Source organism: Crassostrea angulata, chromosome 3, assembly GCF_025612915.1.
Source record: "Crassostrea angulata isolate pt1a10 chromosome 3, ASM2561291v2, whole genome shotgun sequence".
NCBI classification, from domain to species: Eukaryota; Metazoa; Mollusca; class Bivalvia; order Ostreida; family Ostreidae; genus Magallana; species Magallana angulata.
In genome coordinates, this window is record NC_069113.1 from 21,952,527 (window position 1) to 21,961,864 (window position 9,338).

The 9,338-nt window shown below is 31.6% G+C and overlaps 1 pseudogene; it reads left to right on the forward strand.

Annotated features, from left to right (window-relative positions):
* Positions 1 to 2,612: 2,612 nt before the first annotated feature.
* Positions 2,613 to 3,741, forward strand: LOC128175826 (uncharacterized; annotated as a pseudogene).
* Positions 3,742 to 9,338: the final 5,597 nt, after the last annotated feature.

A 9,338-nucleotide genomic window follows, 5' to 3' on the forward strand; every position in this document is an offset into this window, starting at 1 on the left:
TACTTAATACTATAGTATATAGTCTCTGTGTTCGTACGCTGTTTTCCGAAGAAAACAAAATACCAAATGTAGCCCTTTCATTTGGTCAATCCATGGACATAATCCAACCATGAATGGACATTGTTTATTTAATAGTCTTGGATCCTACATGCGTTTAAGATAAGACAGCTGTTGACAGGTTCAGACTACTGGATGGCTTGTGTACCATTTGATTTTGGAACAGCGATGTGTTCAATGTGTTCTCAAACAATTTTGATACGCATAAAAAGGTAAGGTCATGCTTTTCATAAATAATTCAAAAAATATTTTTGCAGGTCACAGCATATAAAAACAATACTTTTAAACTCTTACAATTCAGAACAATATTTAAAAAGCTTTGCCGCAAAAAATGTGGTTTATATTTCATTGTTAGCGTGAATCAAAACTAATTGTTACATTTTAAATTTCTTAACTGGTAAATAAACAGGTATTAAAGAAGACATGGGATACACTAACAAACACAAAGTCTTCGAAATGGGTACATTTTAGAGACATCAGCAAGAAAGCCGGACTTGAATAATTTGCTTAATACGGTTGGATAAATTAACACTGAACAAAAAACGTTTTGAAAGATAGATACAAGAATGATGAACAATCATTTCAATTTTTGAACAATTATCTTTGAAAAACTTTTGCATATCAATCAATCTTTTTTTTTCAAAGCCCTGAGATGTCCAAGACATCATCCATGGAACTAGAAACATCCAGGGAGGGAATAACCTCACGAAGGAAGTATTTGATCGGTCCAATTGTTTTTCTACATTTGTTAACTTTTTCCATGTTCAATACCGTTATTAACCTTTACTATCCTTACCACGCTGGAAAGGAACTATTCCCAAACAAATCGTCGACCAGCGAAGAAAGTTCCCCATCTCAAAGCAATGAAAATTCAAGCTCGACAAACGAACAAATCGTTCAATCAGTGGTAGCTGAGTACTTTTTATACGCATCTGTATGTATGGGAATTCCATGTCTAATATCAAACATTTTCATTGGAAGCATTAGCAATCGCTATGGAAGAAAAAAGTTGCTATTCGTACCAACCTTTGGTTTACTGGTTGCCCAGATAATCGTTGTTGTATTCATGTACGTTAAATTAAGTCTTTACTACTTTCTGATACCGTCGATATTCCTTTCAATTATGGGGGATATTTTTGGGGTCTTTCAGATAGCGTTAAGTTATGTCTCCGATATCACAGAAGGTACAAAGAGGAGAACTGTTGGGATAGCTTTCGTTGAACTCTTTGTTGGCATGGGGACCCTTCTAGGCGGAGTAATTGCGGGATATTTGATTCAGTCTGTTGGATATATATGGACCTTGAGCATTGCCACCATTGTAAAATGTGCTAATCTTGTTAACATACTTCTCCTTCCATCAACTATCCCTCCTACGAAAACTCCATGGAGCATTAAGGAAACTATCGGATCTCTGAAGGAATCATTCCAGTTTTATTACTCTCGCCAGTTTGCCGGAACAAGATGGAAATACAACCTGTCCCTTGCTACCTTTATCATTGTGAATATGGCAACAATTGGAAGAGACGGTGTGGAGACATTATACATTTTAAGTCCCCCATTCTGCTTTACCCCGGTTTTGGTTGGATGGTTTCATGCTACTAATTCAGTGATGCAACAAGCAATTGCTATGCTCCTTATAAGGATTTTCTTGAAGTTTTTCAGCAATGAATTTTTAGCGATGTTTGGAGCATTATCAGGAATAACATATTTTGTTACTGAGACTGCAGCACATTCAACATTAATGCTGTTTTTAGATAAAACGTTCTACTATATAGTATTTTGTATGATGATCACTTGATACATAATGGGTTATTACCAGCAAGAAGTGTCGTATAAGAGCATAAGATTGCCGTTGAATGTTAGGATTTCATCGGAATAACTAGAATTTGGTCAATATAGTGGATAGAAGCAATTTTAAAGTTTCAATGATAAACTATCATTCAACAAATATTTTACCTTCTTTGTGTAAGATTTTCATAAATATCTTAAAACAAAGATTATTTCAGTGGTTATAAATAGTATCCTTGACCAATTTTCAATCTAAAGTTAAAAATTATCACGTAACAAATCATAATTTGCCATGTAATAACTTTTAACTTTAGATTGAAAATTGGTTAAAGGCCATTGTCTAGAAATAACCATAAGCATTCATTCCATTTAAACAGAGGGGCGTATAAACTTTAGTTGGTTAAAAAAGTGTCGGGTTGTTTAGCTTTTAATTTTGTACGTAGATACGTCGTACGATTTTTTAATGCGATGATCCAGATTAGTTAAAGGAAATTTAACTCTTAGAGAGAATGTCAGAAATACTCGTAATTACATTGTACAAAACAAATTGTTGCAATATGAATATCATCTTTAAAACGTTATTCCTTGAGGTTGTTACATTTTAAGCATAATTATACATTTTACACTAATTATTTACGATTTATCTTAAAGTATTGCGAATATGTTAATTTACAAAGAAATTATTGTAGAAAGCGAATCTATCTGTCAGGAGTACTAGTATATATATCGAACATAAGTAACTTATCATTGTTTTAATTTAAAATTCCATGCCCGAGTTGTCCTTATGGTGTATCATGCTTACAGCTCCTGTGTTTGGGTTTGGGTTGTTTCTCGGTCCTGTCACCGTCAGAGCTATAATGTCTGTGGAGACACCCTCAAACAAACAAGGTAGATATGCTAATTAGTTATTCTAAACAACTTACAGGGTTTTGTTAAATGTATATGATCACAACTGCATTGTTATTTTATTTAAACATTTAATTTATCTTTTCTGTAGGCGCACTTTACGGAGGTTTGGCGGCAATACAGACCGTTTTTTACTTATTTCGGAGCCATGGTTTTCAATGCAATTTACAAGAATACTGTCCATGCAGACCAATAAAAGAATATATCTGATGATCATCATCGCATTACTTATTATCGCTTTGATATTGTCAATGTAAGTATGATTAAATAGTACTATTGTACCAAAACCAGCTGATAAAAATGTTTATTGCTAGGACTACTGGTAATCACTTTACGTTTTTTAAATAAAAAAAAGTGAATTCTACATGTACCTGATTTACTTACATGCATATACAAATTTCTATTTTTTGTGTAGTGTCATGTACATGAAATCAAGGAGTCGGAGCAAGAAATACGCCATCACATCGAAGGAAATATACATCAAATCCACTGAAAACACTAAAGGATATTAACAATCAAGAAAGTGTATCCTGATTCAACTGTAAATCAAACAAAAAATTGTTCTTAAAGTTCTTAAAGTTAAGTCCCCTTCTCCCCCACCGTTATTTCAAACTATCTAACCCATAAATAAGTAAAAAATTAAGGCGTATGTTTAAAAAACTGTAGAAATTTAGAATAAGAGATCGTAAAAAGCTGTTACTTACACGTGCACGTATTCTGTATAATGATATTGCCTTCACGTTTTATATTGAATATTTTAGTTTACCTGGTTTTTTTCCCAGGTGTGTAAAAAATGCATCTCCCCGTTCTCACTTTCCTTTCTTTCTCTCAAAAGAACTTGTATATCGTATTTAATTTTGCTTTATGTACATGTACTTATTGCACAAGTATTTTCTGTACTTTTTTGCCTTTTCACCGCATAAATGTCTCAGTGTGAATTGAAATAAAAGTAGTTAGTTCACCAATTACAATATACATGTATAACTGAAATAAAAGTGTTCATCATGTGTGCCAAAAAAAAAAGAAAAAAGAAAAAAGATCATCGAAATTAAAATGTACAAAGTAAATGTTCATTATTTTTATGTTTAAACAAACAAACACAAAATACGTGTGCCATAAATTTGGTATGTTTAAATTATTTATGATTACATTAAATGTCTGAAGAAATGTCTAAAGAACCATGCTCTCCTTCTCTCTCTCTCTCTCTCTCTCTCTCTCTCTCTCTCTCTCTCTCTCTCTCTCTCTGAGATATATCTTATGTCAACACCTTTCTGATAATTGCAATCAATCAGAGCAAAGATGCACGACATCTCTTTTCGCATGTCCGGCCTGCGTTACCTATTATTCAAAAAGAAAATATTTAAACCCCATTTTCCAAGAAATAGCGCCCAACTGACCTAAAATGTATGGTATACCGTTACTTTTGTATCAACCCTTGAGTTGATTCATTTGGAGAAATATCAAAATTCCTAGAAAATAACTTGATGTTCAGTATCTATGAAAAGCCAAAGGGTTCAATATTCTATCTATGTAATTATGTATTTGTGTTTTCTAAATGTGTTAATCGTTGAATATAAACGGAAAAATGTTAATTTTTGGGAGTTGATTTTAATCAACTCTCCTATGCAGTTACTCTGGCAAACCGAAAGTGAAAGTGTGTGGACCTAAGCACAAATCATCACCGCTGACAAGACTTAGATCTTTAAAATAACAGATAAATTCGGTGTACTGTATGCTGAACCATTAATTTTCAATGAAACGTATTTATAAATACCTTGAAAATAGTCAGATTTTAAATAGTACGAATAATTTAGATATTTTTTGTAGTCGTATATATTCCTACGCCAGAGTTCAATTTAGTCTCGTTTAACCAGACGCTCGGCTGTATCCGTAAATCTCAGACGAACAGAGAGTCTCTCTTGGTAGTCGGAGATATACGGAGACAGCCGAGCGTCTGGTTGAACGAGACTAGAGTTCAATATTGCTTGGATCCAGACATGTGTACAATTTTTAGAAATATTTCGATACTGATACATAGTTTGATGAAGTTAATTCTATCTAAATATTACACAACATGATTCATCTGGGGTTTTCTCGAAATTCTTGTCGGAAAAGTTCGAGAATTCATATTATAAAAATGCGCGTAATTCTAATACAGATTAGAAACTACTTGCCATGCAAAATAACATATTGTTGATTTTAAAATTAATAATAATCGATAAAATCAACTCCCGTCAGTACTTCAGTACTTTGATTTAACTTTGTTATTGAGTCTTCGAACATTGTTTATAACCATTTGTAAATCGTCATTTGTAATTCGGGGTTCGGTAAATTGTTAATTCATAAACAGTTCGATGCAACTTTGACCTTTGTACTTGCGCCATTCGTAATTTTTATTTCTAGATTTTTAATGTATTACACCATTATGACGACAGGGCGAGCGCGCTTCGTCGCAACTTATTGGAAAATGATTAAAGAATCAAGGTATCATATCATCGTCTACAGGTCTACGATAACTCATACCCGGTAGAATTAATTCTATGCACATGCCTACATAGGTTTTTTTAGTAGTAAAGCACATCAATGAAAGAAAAAAAAGAAATCATGCATGTTCAGAAGATTTCAGCCAGCACCATAACAATGATGTTCTATTATGTGCGGATCAAGAAAACTTTTCCGGTTGAAGGAGGCCTGAGGGATAGCTAAGTTTCCCGTGGGAGGGGATTTGAAATTTTAAGAACCTCCTCTATATCCTTTCTTAACGAAAAAAAAATTTAAACCCGTAAAAAGTGTTTATACTCGTGCCTTTTCAGATATTTTATATTGTTAAGTCATGCATATATTAATGATATTGTTTTATCTTTGGAAACCAAAAAAGTAGCTTTTACTGTCTTTGAAATTGAACTTCCCCTATTATAACAGGCCATGTTTATGAACATCATTCCATAGAATTTTCAAGAAAAATTGTGTCATACAAAGATATTTACATGCATGAAAGAATTACACCTAAAATAATCAAAAGTTTTTATTTTTTATTTTTCGCTTAATATCGTCGCTACCCAGTTGAGACTGGCACATGATTCTCAATTATGAATTTGAAACTCAGAACTACATTACCAACCAGGTGTGCTGCATTATCAATAATTTAACAGAAATATCTCCAAAGTAATGACGTGGCGATGTCACGTAACAATTGTAAAACGTTTTTAATATCACTTTAATTATTCAACGATATTTAGCCTAATTGATGACATTTTCAATTCGAGTCAAAATTATTCCTATGAAAATGCATGTTGACACCCCTTTTCCATGAAACAGTGCGCATTTTAATGAATGGGTAGTGTGCCCCTATACTTATTTATCAACCCTTGAACTCATTCATAAGGAGAACTATCAACATTCCTAGAAAATAACTTGTGCGTAATCAGTATCAGGTATTTATTAATTATTCAAATAGCCTGACATTTTCCTTATGCCGATCGGTGAATAAAATGTATCAGATTTAAATTAACTCATCATTAAATTTATCTAAACAACTTGATTTTTAGAAAATAGTTTGTAATGCGCATATGCATCGTTGGACACTATCAAGCCTCTCTCTCTCTCTCTCTCTCTCTCTCTCTCTCTCTCTCTCTCTCTCTCTCTCTCTCTCTCTGATTTCCAAAGACGAAGGGTGAGGTCTCCTCATGTTTAAATATCTTTCTGCATATTTTTTTTCATAACGGTACATTTGCCAGTTATTTTATGCGCTTTTAATAACTTTTAAAATCTTTACATATGAAAAAAAATCTTTCCGCTAAACAGTACTAGTGTCACACATGTAATTTCCTTTGTGACATATAAATTGCGAAATTATTATACGTCATCAAGAGTATAGAATAACCTTATTTACAAGCGGCGATTGAATCAGTTTAACAAGGTGATGGCCGATCAAGTTCTTTATTCCAAGAGACTAATGTCTCATAGGTTACATATACATATTAAATAAACAATAAGAAAAACAAAGTGTACATAATCAATTAGGATAATTCACATGAAGAGTTCGTTGCTTGTTTGCATAATATAAATATTTACCTAAATTACACAGTTCTTTAGTATTAGAGGTAGATAATAACTGTACATAACTTTATAGACACTTGGTTTTCGGGAGTAGTATTTTTTAATATACGTATCTTTTAAACTACGAAGTGATGGAAAAATAAGTAAAAAATGGAACTCATCTTCAATTACATTTAAGTTGCAATATTCACATTTCCGACAATCACATGTTAAATTATCATACCTGCCTATTTCAATCTTCAAGTCATGTGAGGACAACCGTAAGCGTGTAATTAATTTACGATATTTTACATGAATTGGTTTCTTTAGGTAAGCTTGTAAACAAAAATGACCAACAACATGTTTATATACATGTAATTTTCATTTTGATGCATTGCTTATATCGTTAACAACTTTTTGTTTAAAGAATATCTAATATAACGGATTCTTTCATAGTACTTCGATATAAATCGGCTAAGCCTAAGGTGGACAATTCTTTCCTAATATTTGAAATCCATATGTCATTATTGTTTCACCATGTCTTCGTAGCATGCTTTTAATATACAATTTTTACTGTTTCTTAATTTAAACCAGTACTGAAAAATTTTTTGTTTCCTGAAAATCTCTAGTGGGAATCTACCTACTTCATAATAAACTGCACTGTTGCAAGTATTTTTTTTTATTTTTATGCACTTTTTCTACACCTTGACCTTTATTGAATCCCCAAGTTTCAGCACCATAACTAAGTACACTTTTTACATAAGTATCAAAAACATTTAATTGAGTTTCAGCATAAAAATTCAAATCTTTCATTTTACTTGATATGCTGAACATTGCTTTATTTCCTTGTGCTGAACAGTGAGTGCTTTTGTGTAGATAAAAATGTACCATTGCAGTTAAACAACATACCAAGATAGTTAAATTGATTCACTACTTCTACGTATTTGCTATTGTATTCCCATTTTTCATTATCTTTAACACATTTTCCGTTTCTAAAAATTACAATTTTGGTTTTTTGTATATTAACAGATAAGTTCCATTCATCAGTATATTTGTGCAATGTGTTCAGCATATCATGTAGACCCTCGGGCGAGTCTGCCAAAAGCACAGTATCATCAGCATACATAATTAAAATCATATTAATCATTTGTAATTCAATTGATGTACAATTACTATTTATAAAATATCTTTCAAAATCATTAAGGTGCATTGAAAATAATAATGGAGACAGTATATCGCCTTGTAGTACTCCAGCTGAGATTCTAAATGTTTCTGTAAATATACCTTTATGTTTAACACATGCTCTTACATTCTTAGAGAGAATAAACCCCTCCATTTGCAATTTATACCATAGTTTTGATCTATCAATTAAGTCAAAGACCTTTGTATAATCTACAAAACAACAGTACAATCAGTCAGTCATCGATCGAACTTGTCTTGACGAGCATATTCAGCACATGGTTTAAGACAGCAATCTAGTTATACCTCACACATTTTTTTTTGATGTGTTTTTTTTTTCTGTGTGTGTGTTTTTTAGTATATATGCGCATTATTGATAAATATCATTAAATTGTGAATGTCTGGGTTGACTTTAATATCATGCAGTAAAGATTTGGTATGAAAGTGATATGTTTGTATTAGAATATGTCTAATGAAATTCACGTCTGGTACATGTATGTAAAAATATTACACTGTTAAGCAAAGATTTTTTTCCAGATCGAAAAATGAAACTAATTACGATGTAATAAAAAAAAATAACATAATATAATAATATATGACAAATTTATAATTACAATGTACATCATTTAAGGTAGTACGGAACACCCGTGAAATTCATTATTTCAAATATTTTCTCAAAAAACACAAAATGATGGCTTAATATTATGTAAAAGTTAATTTTAATCCATTATCTTAAGAAAATAATATAAATCATACCTATTATAAATTAATCAAGGCAGAAATTATGAGGTACATCGTACTGTGATAACTTCGAAACCTACATTTGATTGGTGTTCGTTTGATTTTTGTGCAATTTATCCTTGTATGATTTAAAATTGTGTAACTTTTCGTTCATAGCAAAGACCTGAACTTTAAAAAAAACCATCACAATTGTTTGGATTTATGCCTATCAAATTCCAAGGTCATATCAAAAAGTGAAAGGTAAAATAATTTTGATATGATGACGTCATTCAGAATTTTTTATCAATTTTCACACCCGTCAAATATACTTAAATCTCAATTAATTTAAAACCCACGGTCAAATTTTCATTATTTTGATATATTTTAATTGTGGGGTCATGACAATCATAATGCTAAATTTTCTTTGAACAATACAATTTCTTTTCAGAGACTTTTAGCAGCAAATTTTCGTCTAAAAATGATTTACATGTGCTATTTTTAGCATTGTATTATATCAGAAATTATCTAAGTTACCTCTTAGAATTTATCTCAGCGACTGTAAGTAACAACAAAGGACCCTTTGTACAAACAGTAAACACATTTGTAATATCTTAAAAAGTAACTTATTCGCATCGCAATTTCTAACAATG